Source organism: Zonotrichia albicollis, chromosome 21 (genome assembly GCF_047830755.1).
Source record: "Zonotrichia albicollis isolate bZonAlb1 chromosome 21, bZonAlb1.hap1, whole genome shotgun sequence".
Lineage (NCBI taxonomy): Eukaryota > Metazoa > Chordata > Aves > Passeriformes > Passerellidae > Zonotrichia > Zonotrichia albicollis.
Window position 1 is genome coordinate 10046658 of NC_133839.1, and position 12347 is coordinate 10059004.

The window sequence follows — 12347 nt, forward strand, 5'->3', positions numbered from 1 at the left end:
CTGCTGCTGCCCTTGCTCAGCCCCAGGCACTGAGGATGCCAAGCTGGGCTGGCATTCAGCAAGTGTGGGAAGACAGAGGAATTGCCCTTTGGAGAAACAATGCTGGAAAGGAGAGCAGGGGAAAGGAGGGAGGAGGCCAGCTTCCATTCTGGGCTCCAGCCAGTTCTCTGGTGTTCCACAGAGCTCTGGGCAAGCAGGGTCACCCCCACAGTAATGACACAGGAATGGCTGGGGCACATTCCAGGCCTGGGGTGTGCAGGAGGTCAGGCTGAGATGAGTGTAATGGTCCCCTCTGGCCTTCAAACTCATGAATTTGCAATGGATCATTTATCATCTGACAAACTCGGCTTCTCTTTCTTCTCCTACAAGTGGCAAATAGGTCACAATAGATTTGAATTCATTAGATGAAATAATTCAATTACTTTGCTGTGGGTTGGGTTTGGTTAACCCTACATGTTCATGCCAAGAAGCTCCCTGCAAGCACTTGGACCTCAGCCACAGCTCAGATCCATTGCTCAGCTGCAATGGAACAGGAAAATGATCAGAGTACAGAGAGAAAGAAACCCCAGAACTTCAGAAATGCCACTAATTCCTCTGGTGAGCTGTGTGCATATGTGCTGGGAAGGACCCAGAGCAATCAGAGAGGCTCCAGATGAATGTGACAAGTGTGACCTACCAGAGAAAGGCATGAGAATTGATTTGTTCGGTGAGATAAGATCAAGAAGTGGAGCTGGAATCTTTAGCTGTTAAAAGGGCTGCTACAGAGCGGAAAAAAGGAGGAGTGGATCCTGAAGAACAGGGCAGGGTACAACAGAGCTGGGCCAGAATCCAGCAAAGGCAATGCAAGGTTCACTTTCCTTTGACATTACACACCCCTGCACCTCCAGCATCTTTAGTTTCTTCAATCTCAAAGCTCCAAATCTTGTTCCTCCCAGTTCCTGAGTGCCTCTGCACCTTCACTTACCAGCAGGCAGAATCCCAGCTCTAAGCAATAGGATTGCAGGATCCTTAAGGCTTCTTGGGCAATTTTTAACATTTCTTTTATAAATTGATGCCCAAAGCTATCACAACACAAGATGAAAGAGCTTCAAGTATTGCCATATTTCCTTCCACTTGGAAGAGACAGCCTTGAGAGCAGGAAGGCACAGAAAGCCCAAGGGAAGACAGAGAGACAGAAGACAACAGAAAATTTTGCCCATCAGTTAAGGATTGGCAGGACACAGGAACATCCCTCCACTGCCTCCATGTCTTCATCATCCAGACACACCAGAGCCAGGCACTCCCTCCAAAACACAAAGATTTATCTTAATTAGCATGGCAGCTCTCCTGCAGCTCATGGAATGGATTGCTGGGGGCCTCTGCTGGGGTTTGTGTGCAAAAAGAGCTCTGCAATTGAGGCTCCAAGGCTGACAGACCCCAGCTGAAATCACTACAGAACTGGCACTGTAATTGTCTTCTCTTTCTGGCAACAGCTGTGATTAATCACCAGACTTTGCACTGTCTTTTTTTTCCAAGCCGGCAGGTTCCAAAAGCACCTTGCTATTGTCCTGCATTCAATTTTCTAAATCCCTCTAAACATAGCCTGCAAGGAAATTCTAGGTTTGAACCAGCCTAGAAAAGAACCACACAGCAAAACTGAAGAAACTTGGTCTTGGCTTGTATCAGTTTCACAGCTGTGAATTTACATGGGGACAAACTTATCTCGGAGGAAGTTTGCACCTTTTTTAAAAACAAACTATCCCAGTGGATGCAGCTCCCTCTGTGTGTAGGAGATGAGAGCTCACAGTGGGTGTTTTTCAGCTGGATCCAGCTCTTCCCCAGTACATATAGCTGGAGGGGAGGGGATGATGTGCAGCCTCGGCCAGGGCTGCTTTCCTGTGGAACATCACTGTTGGTGCTGCCTCATGCCAGTTTGTAAAGTGGAGATAACAAAATAACTTGTACCCATCCCTCCTGGGCAAAGAGCAATGGCTGGAGATCTCTAATGTGTCACTGAGCTGTGAGCACAGGAGCCTGAATCAGCCTGACAGCAGTGTGAAGATGGGTGTGAGAGAGGAGTTGGCTTTGTGAAAGGAAAAAGGAATAATAAAAATGCCCCTGGAGGGTCTGAGGGCTGGTGTGCAAATCGGGGCCACACACAGGAACGTTTGCCTTGGCTTTGGGTTTTCATAAAGCATAATTACATGAGTTGCAACAACATCCTCCCCAGAACAGCTCAGAGTGGGGAGGGAGCAGGAGGGAGTGCTTAGCTATTCCTTTAGTTAAAACAACAAATTAAGAACAAGGTTCAATGTCTGTGCTTGGGGAGCAGAAGCCTCCATGCTGCTGAAAGATTGAACAGGTCTAAATAAAACTGCTGTGCCACACAGCTGCTTTTTCAGGAGCTGGAAAGAAATTACAGTTTTCAAGGGCTTTTACAATCCTTCCTTGCACTGAGCCTGATCCTAAGGCAACAAAACTCCTCTGATCAGAGGGAAGGACTCAGTGAGGAACCATTATTTTATCTCCAAAGTAGAAGCACAAAAGGTTATTACAATCTGCAGATAACCTGTAATAGAGACTCACAGCCAGGAATATTATTCATACCTGAAATAAAGAGGATCATCTGAGAGTGAAGAGTTGTTTTGCTGACTGTGATTGTCTCTTTTAAAAACCTCTTGGAGCACAGACATTCAGGAAAAGCTCTGAGTAACGAGCTCCTCTGAATAATTCAGCTGCGTGCAGGCACTCCTGAACCAGCCCCAAGTGCTGAGCACAGAGGGGCTCAGGAGAGCTCGGGTGCCCAGTTTGGGGTGGCTGAGCTGGATCCAAGCCCTTCCCAGAGCCTGGGCAGGGACACAGCCTGTGGGCTCTCACCTTTCCTTCCCCACCCCTCTCTGCTGGTCCAGCATTGCAAACACACATCAGGACCTCAGTGATTCTCACCAGCTCCATCTCCTCGTGTTTGGGTGCACCTGAGGATCTGGCCTGGGCTTTGTGGATATTTATACATCCTGTGTCTCTGATGTCCCTGAATTTCCTTTTCATTAATGCTCCTCTGGGCCTCAGAGGAGACAAACAAAGCAACAGAGCTCATCCGCTTCCTCCAGCCTTCAAGCCTGGCTGCAAATGCTTCAGTAAATAAATAGCAAGAGACCCTCAAAATGCCCTTGCTCGCAGCCTTGAGGAGAGTTTGATGAGATGGAGCCCTGTGGGCTGGCACTGGCCTGCTGGGGAGATGGGGATGTTTGAGGCAGGGCCAGAAGGGACTGTCCTGATGCCTTTGTGTTAATGTCATGTATCCCTTGGATCCACCACTGAAATCCTGCTCTTGGCCTCGGAGCAGAAAGACTCTGCAGAGTGCCTGGGAAGGCTTTTGAACTCAGCAAGGTTCAAGCACAGGAGCTGATGTTGGGCAGTTTGCCTCTGTGCCCCAGCCTCTCCTCTCTGGTGGTTTCCTAAGGGGCACTGGGGCAGCTCGCCCTGGCACCCAGCGATGGCTGCAGCAAATTGGACATGCTGGAGGAACATTTCTGCTTCTTTCTCATCCCTTGGTGAATTCCCATCCTTTCTCACTGCCTGGGAGCATCTCTTCTGTTCCTGCAGCAGAATTCAACAGCCTGGTGGTGTCTGTTCCAAGAGAGCTTCAACCAAGAACCCAGCGGGGTGGTGGAGGCTCTTGTGGGGCTGACCAGAAATATTCTGGATTTTTCTGACCTTGCAAGCCTTGATGGCAGTACCAGGGAGCTCTTCTTGGAGGCACCTTATCAAAGCTCTATTGCTCAGACAAATATGCCAGAGCTCAGTCACGATCAGTTTCTATTTACAATGTTGGCAGTGGATTTGTTTAACCAACTTCAATTTCCAAGAGTCAACAGCCAAAACCCCAATCTCTCCTGCTGGAAGTCTGGGAAAACCTCCTGTTGGCATTGACTGAAATGAAGAGCAATATTGTGCTAAGAACTGAAAGCCCAGAGGGGGAAATAAACATTTCCACCTTTGAAGGGGGCTTTATTTCCTTTTAAGTCGTAACTGTTGGTACTGACATTAATTACAAGCATGTTTGGATTTGTTTTTAAACAGACTGTCAATATTTGCAGCGTAATTGCATTATTTAGTCAAGCTTCTGCAAGTGCTTTCCAAACACTCGGGGTGGGACCGGTTCCTGCGTGGCTCCCAACAATTGAGTGAAGCAGAGGCAGGCGGAGCAGGAGCTGCTGCTGAAGTGACTCTGTCACAACCACAAGGTCACCAAGGCCCCTGCAGCAGAGCCCCTCCAGTCCCCAAACCAGCCCCTGGTGGCAGGAAGCACATTCTGGTTATCACCAAAACTGCATCAAACCACAGGCTCAGGTCTGAACCCATCGAGTTTCTAATCAGCAGTGAAAGGCAGTGCAAAAATACCACCATGTACAGCTCAGCTCTGCTCAGCTTATCCACATTTTTCTACATTTCCTGCATTTGAAGGTAAAGCTGTTCTTAGCATTCTAGTCAAATATTAGGATAATATTTTAGCAACATTAAGCAGCATAAAAGTAATAATTCTCATTAATATGTATCAGTTATAAAAGTAATAATTCTCATTCATATTTATCAGTTATAAAAGTAGTAATTCTCATTTTAGAACTAGCAGACACCATTAATTCTGATTTTTGAGCAAATAACAGAATACACGGAAAGTTTCAAAAGCCCAAGAAAATCCTTCCATGTGAAAGTGAGGAAGTCCTGGCACAGGGTGCCCAGAGCAGCTGTGGCTGCCCCATTCCTGGAAGTGTCCAAGGCCAGGCTGGACAAGGCTTGGAGCACCCTGGGATAGTGGAAGGTGTCCCTGGATGAGCTTTAAGATCCCTTCCAACCCAAACCCATCTGTGATTCTGGGATTTTATTAAATATCTTACAACAAAAGTGAGTGGGATTACCCAAGTACCTCATTAATCCAATACTGGTGCAATGCTAATATGGGAGGCAGTCAAAAGGGCTGAGGAATGTCAATCCCTTGCTCCAGAAAACTGTTCATCAAAGAAGCAATCTTTCATATCATTTCAGTTAATAAAGATAATTCTGCTGACATAATGTATTTAGACTTCTGCAAAGCAATTGACTTGATCTTGCATGACATTCTGATAAAAATAGTACTCAAAAAAAAGAAAAAAAAAATCAACGTAGCTTATTTTAAATGGATGGAAAAATTAGTAACATGCATCAAAAAGTAATTATCTGATGAAGGAATTTCTAGTGTGTCCAAAAGGATTTACGCTTGCTACAGTGTTATCCAACACTTTTATCAATCCAACCTTTTATCAAAGCACCATTGCAGCCAAAACTGTGAATATCACCTTCAGGAGTGATGCAGAATTTGCAGGCAAACTGGTTCTGTTTGCTTAAAGTGACATTTAAAGTGTGATTTAATCTTAGGTGAGAGTTAGCTTTATAGACAAGAAATTTTCTGGGAATAAAAAGTGTTTTAGTCCAGGAGAAAGTGGCACACCCAGAACTTGTAGTGAGGCAAATTCAGCCTGGAAATAAGAGGTGATTTTTAGTTGTAGGTAATTAAACAGTGGCACAATTAACTTTTCAGGAGCAGACTGCAGCCTGCATTAGGTGGGGTTTAGAAGAACCATGCCCAAAAATGCTGCAGTTCAAACACAAATTCTGGGGCTGCTGCAGCGTTCACCCAGTGCTTGTGTTAACCCAGATCTTTAATTAGACAATCTGCCCTGTTGGCTGTGAAAACACTCCTCTCGTTTTACCCATTGATCAGGTTCTCCACGGATATTTGAGATTTTCGCTGGCAATGGCAGGGCTGTGTTTGTGGTGCATCGATCCGCGGGTGTTTCACAGCCCTCACAGCCCCAAGGGATGGATGGCAGCGTTTGCTCCGAGTGCCCACTGATCCAACATTGGTGCCCTTTGCAGGGAAGAACAGCCCTGCTTCTGACGGACAGGTTTGGGCTGGCAAAGCAGCGTTTGTCTGTCCATCTCCATCCCCTCTTTTCCTTGGTGTCACTGCCATATTTTCTGAAAAACCCCCTCGCCAGGATTTTTTCTCCTGGGGAGCTGCGAAGCCTCCGAGAAAAATGAAAACAATATTATCTCATTTGCTTCTCCTGTGTTTTGCTGCTTTGGAATGTGGTTTGGAAGATTGTTTATCCAACAGGTGCTTGTTTGATTGATGGTTTCATGTGAATTGTTTTAACTTAATGATCAATCACCATCAGCTGTGTCAGGACTCTGGAAGGAGTCATGAGTTTTCATTATCATTCTTTGTAGCTTTCTGTCTATATCCTTTTATAGAATAGAATAGACTAGACTAGACTAGAATAGAACATAATATCTTAAAATAATAAATTATCCTTCTAAGAACATGGCGTCAGATTCATCATTTCGTCCTGGGACCCAGCAAATACCACACAGCAGCCCCTCAGAGCACTGTCTGTCCCTCCTGGCTGCTGCTGGTGACTTCCACTCAGTGATGTTGGCATAGGAACCAAAAAGGAGCATTTGGGAACCCTTCCAGTCCAGGCTATGATAGGACATTTCCCTCTCCTCATCTTGGTCTGTACAAACTCAACACCTTGCTAGCAGAAATATTCATCAAGCCCACGTTTTCCTACCAAATTCTTGCACAGTGCTGGCACTCTGTGCCCCCTAAATAACCATCATTTCCAGGTGCCCAGGATCTGCTGTTTCTCCACACCCATCCTTTGCTGCAAGCAAACAGAAACTCCTCAGGGTCAGCTTCCCTGCTTACATAAACTGGGAGAGCTCTGGTGCTGCAGCGCTTTACATCAGCAGGGAATTGAGCCTTCATCATAAGCAGGGCTTATTTTCCATTGGAGATGGGCAGGCACTGGTATCTGTTTTCCTTTGCACTTATCTCCATATAGATTCATTTTGTCAATATTAAGGTAATGTTTTTGTTGGTTTGCATGATTATCTGAAGAGACAGAGAGGAAAAAAAAAATAAAAATTAGGCCAGACAAATAAATTCCAGCCAGTCAGAAATGATCTTGGGTTCAATGACTGTGCTGCCTGGCATCCCAGGGGACAGCAGGAATGAAACCCCAGCAAATCTGAGGGCAACCTGACTTGACAGAGCATAACAAGGCAGGAGAGGGCCTGTTGTGTTGGCTTAACCTGCTGCTTCTCCACTGACACTGCTCTGGATTGGCATTTGGTGGGGAAACAAACACAATCCAGGGGAATCAGATGAATTTATGTGCAGAGCGTCAGCAACCCCAGGGGCTGCTCTTAGCAATGGGGGCTTATAAAGCTCCTCTGCTCTCATAACCTCTGCTAGCTGTGCTCATGTCCCAGCTGGGACTGGGCAGGGCAGCTCTGGTGCCAGGGCTGAGACTGATGGCCTGCAAATTGCTGAGGAGATAGAAAGAGCTGAGAGGTGGAAGGAGGGAATTTGAAGGCTGAAGGCCCAAGGAGAGCACTCCAGAGAGGAATAAATGCAGCAGGGAAGGGGAACTCTGGCTGGCAGCATCTGCTGTGTGGGCAGGGCTCAAAACAGGCAGCAGCAGAGGTTACAGGAGGACCCAATTCCCAGATTCTGATTGGACTGTTTGGATTTTGAACACATCATTCCTGTTGAAGGAACAGGCTAAATCTTGCCATTCTTGAGAGCTGTTTGATGCCTTGTTGAAAGGTTGAAGCAGAACAAAGTAACATGTGAAGAAAAAGCAGTGGAGCACAATAAAACACCCTCACAGAGTGCACAGAGCTTTGAGACTTTGCCACCAAGGACTCTGAATTTCCAGCTCAAAAGGAATTTTCCTTCTTTTATTTGGTGACACAAATATAGCCAGATGTGCAGCAGCCTGCACACTAAGCCATGGTAAATCAGGAGACTTTGAGGTTTACAGGATAGGATGAAAAGGCAAATTGGTGAAACTTAGAGGAGCTAAAGCCCACCCTGGCCCCATGGTGGTTCCACATAAGTCAGATTTAACCACTGCCCTTAGCTGGGAATGGTGTCTGATCCAAGGAATTATGGACTCAGGCACTCAGGACCTGGCAATACATGGTAATGAAGGCAGCCCTGCAAAAATAATGTTGTTAGTGTCTCACAGCACTGCATAGATCACTGTGCTTGAGTGCCAATAAATTGGGGCATCTGAGCACAGTAAATCATTCCCATTTATCTGATCCCTTAGAGAGCAGGGCTTGGGGCTCACAGCACATTTTGTCTCACTTTTAGGTGTAACAGGCTGGATTGAGAGCTTTACCAGATGGACTCTTCCCCAGCTCCAAGCCAAAAGAACAAACTGGGAGCATCCCTGAGCAGTGGGGTCTCCAGTCTGTGGGTTATCCAAGCAGGGAATGGACTCTGCTTCTCGTGCCTGTGAGGCTGTTGGACACGGGGATTGTGCCTGCTGCTCTGGTTTGGGGCACAGGGAGCACAGAGCTGCTCCTGCCCCCACCAAGATCCACAGGAATCTCTGCAGCATCTCCTGAGTGTTTTAGGTCAGGATTTAAGACACCTCATCACTCTGAACTGTAATTCTCACCACCCACGTCCCCTTCCTTTCTCACTTGGCAGTGCAGGGAGACAAGGTGGAAGGAAATGTGCCATTTTACCTGTAGATTGGTGATTTAAATTGCCCACTCCCGGCCTGGCACTATAAATCCTCTCCTGCAGCTGGAGAGCCCCGTTTACTACAGCAGGTTTCCATGGCAATGCTGTGCTCTCTCACATTCCACTGCACCGTGCAGGCAGCCCCCCCTCCTCACTTCAGATTCCATTCACACAGTCTCCTATTGATAGGAAAAAAACCCAAATGGGCCATGGATAGCTATTTGCTATCTTAACACACTTTTTCCCCAATAACTCGATGATGGATCTGTATTTTAGCACATCAAGAGAACACTTGCCCTTTGCCAGACACCACTTGGCAGGCAGCATAAAATCCAGATATTCTGAAGGTCTAGTTCTATCCTGACACACATTACTCCTGTTATTTTAGGACATCAGTAGGAAAATACGAGCTTGATATTCCCTTGTGTTTCTGGCTGCCAGCCAAGCCAAGGCAGCGTGTCTGTGTTGCAGCAAATCCTTCCCTGAGCTTGGGCAGCCTCCTGGCAGCCTCCCACCTGCATCCAAGCTGTTCTCAGCACTCAGTGCAGCTCAGCCACTGAGGGGATGGCACAGCCCATGGGAAAAGGATCTGCTGCTTCCCAGCAACGTGGGAGGGAATTGGGAATTTTGTCTGCTAGGATGGAAAATAAAAAAAGAGGAAATGTTATCAGTGGTACCAGCGAAAAATCACTCCTCCCCTGTCTCTGGGTGTTTTACATGAGCACTGATATCTCACAACATTACCTGTGGAGGAAGAAATTTGTGTCTTATCTCAGCAATGTGACATGGCACCATTAATGGGGCAGCCCATTTGTCTCAGTCTTATAATGCAGCTGATTTGAGAGGTGATAAGTACTGCTAAGAATGACTTCAAAGCTTAGGGTCCCCTAAGCTCCTTGAGGGTTCAAATCAAATCCCAATTTATTAAGTGTCTTTATCTTTGTCCTTTTTAACTTCAGGGAGTGTTTTGTCACAGATTCCAAGGGGTGCAGGACTGTCAGACTTCAGAGCAGTGCACTTGGTGTTTTTATCAGCGGCCTCTTCCCTCCATGTGCTCACTCCAAAATTCATGTCACATCCAGTCCACATTTGGGCTTCGATTGTTTGCTAACTGAGAATTGCTGTGAAGATGGTTTACCGTGAAAATTGCTTAGTCAGGCACTGTAAAAAAATCAACAAAGAAATACCATTTTCTTTCCTTTAGCTGGACGTGTTTCCCAAAAGTGGAACTCACAATACTCCCACAAAGCCAGGCATGAGGAGCAAACCAGCAAGAGAATAAAGGAGTGTGGCTGCCAGAGCTGTGGGCTGTTTGTAAGATTCTTGGAGCACGTCTGGAGGGTGCAAAAATTTCAAAACACTGAGACTGGGGAGGAATTGCTGGTTTTGGTTCACATACATCTGCACTTCCTGAATTTTGCTAGACCTTGTGGGTTACTGGGTGAAATATTTCCTTAACAGTGACAGTGCAGAGCAGCAGAAACTGAAGCCTCTGGGAGGTGAGTCTGTATCAAACAAACTTCAAACAGCCTCATGCAGGGTTGAGTAAATACCAAACCCACTTGCCTTTGCCTTGCAAAACCACCAGAAATCCACACTGGCGCTCTGAGTGCCACAGTGTGGCAGAGCTGGGCACTTCTTGCCCCATTCAGCACCTTGTGTGCAAGGGGGAAGTGCTGGTGGGGAAAAAGAAGACTCAAACCCAGAGCATGTGCTCCTTATGGGATAACCCCATGTGGGGGGTCAGCAGCACCTCCCTCAGCAGGTTCTTAGATGAGAAATTCTGCAATATTCTTGCCAGAAAAGCCCTGAAATTCCTTTGTAAAACCTGCTCTGAATGGGCCATAGCCCATTGTCTGATTTGCTAAAATGAGTAGGTGGTAATTGGAGTATCTCAGTTGGGGAAATTCAGTGTTTTGGGTGCCTCTAAATGCTGTAGGAGTTAAAACCCAGGGCCTCTTCCTTCCTTGTTTCCACGAGACAGGAGCTGTGGAGTCAGCAGGACAGAACTGTGCATGCCGGGCTCATGTTGCTCCTGCAGATCTAAAATACAAATCCTAATGGATTTGCTGCTCTTTGCCTCAGCTCACCCTCAGCTCCCTCACTTGGGAGTTTCACACTCTGCAGAAGTGGGATTTGGCCCAGTGATAGGTTTCACTTCATCTCTCAGCAGATTTGTGGTCTAACACTCCAAGATGTGCAGCATAACAGCGTGGCAATCTGTCACTCTCCTGGCTCTTGTCAGCTCCAACAGCTTGCTGAGAAAATACAGAGCCAAAATAGGCACCAGTCCGACCTGAGGGACCCAGAATCACTGCCTGCAGAGAGCTCTGCCTGTCACAGCACACACATTCCTGCTCCACTTGGCTCTCCCACCATCCCAGCAGCCTGGGACCAGCCCTGGCCTTTCCTGGCAGCTCTCACAGCTTCCCAAATCTTCCCTGAGCGTTGTCCTCCCGCTGCTGAGGCTGCACATTGTGTTCTGTGTCCTCCTGGAGGTTCCACCCCTGAGCCCTGAGCCTGCAATTAGGGCTCTTATCACTCGTGCACCCAGAATAGCTGTGGCTCCTCCTGGGCAGGCTCTGCATTCCCAGCACTGAAACCTCTAATCAGCCCAGAACATTGGCTTGGAACAGCTTGAAAAGGGAACTTTGTGACTCCAGCCTGGAATTCCTTGTTTGGTTAGGCTTGAAAAGCTGAAATTCTGGGATGTCTGAGCAAAGGCTCTGAGCAGGGACATTTATTAGATTAGGCTGGGTCTGTTTCTTCAGGAGGAATTCTCAGAGGGCACAGGGATCCGTGGGCATGGAAGGAGGTGGTGCCAGCATCTCACCTCACCCTCTGAGTGCTTTCCAGGAATAACCAACACTCACAATCCTGACATTGCTGCTAGAAGCAAATCTACCTTCTAGAGTTATAAAGAGTTATAAACAATGAATGAATAATTGGAGATATAAACCAGAGAAAGGGGTCAGATTCAATAGAAACCAAAATGCTGATGGAACAGCACACAGTTGGCTCTGCCCTGCAGTGGGGTGGGAGAAGAGGATACAGAGCCTTTTCTTGGGGTACTCACTGAAATTCAACCCACAACAGCAGTAAGTGGGGCAAGAAGAAATGTGTTTTATGGCTTTGCAGAGGTAATTTTGAGGAGTTATAAGAAATGCACTGTCAGGACTCATTCCAGGACATCAGAGCCCACTGGAGTCCCTCAGATGCTCCATAAAAAGAATGAAAACGAGAAGGAAAGTGAATTGTTGCTGCTGTGAGAGTTTCGCTGCTCTTGCCAGGCCAGGCTGTCTTTGTCCAGGGTGGCACCTGCCCCTCCCCTGGGCCAGGAGGCTCCAAACGCTAAATTCTGCAGCTCCGGTGTGTGTGCAGGCTGCGTTTGCCCTCTGCTGTTGGCTTATCAGACTGTTCCCTCCGGATAACCCAAAACCTGGAGAACCTGAATGGTCACAGCCCAGATTTCAAATGCTTACACTTAAAAAATTTGTGGTGCTTCAAATAAGTGATGCCCACAAAGGGGGAAAAGCTTCACCTCAAGTTGCTCTTGGCTGGGGTCACCTCTGGCTTAAGCTGTTTTTAAAAATATCAGTAAAAATCTGAGGCAAATACATAAAGAGTAAATAAAGGAGAGAGGTGATTTCACCTCTTATCTTCCCAGTCAATAGCATTCTTTCCAACTGTAGGAAATAGCACATGGAACAAGCTCAGACAAGCCAGTATTTACACAGTAACTAGGAGCTGCAAAACTAATCAGAGAAGCAGCGGATGCCAGCAG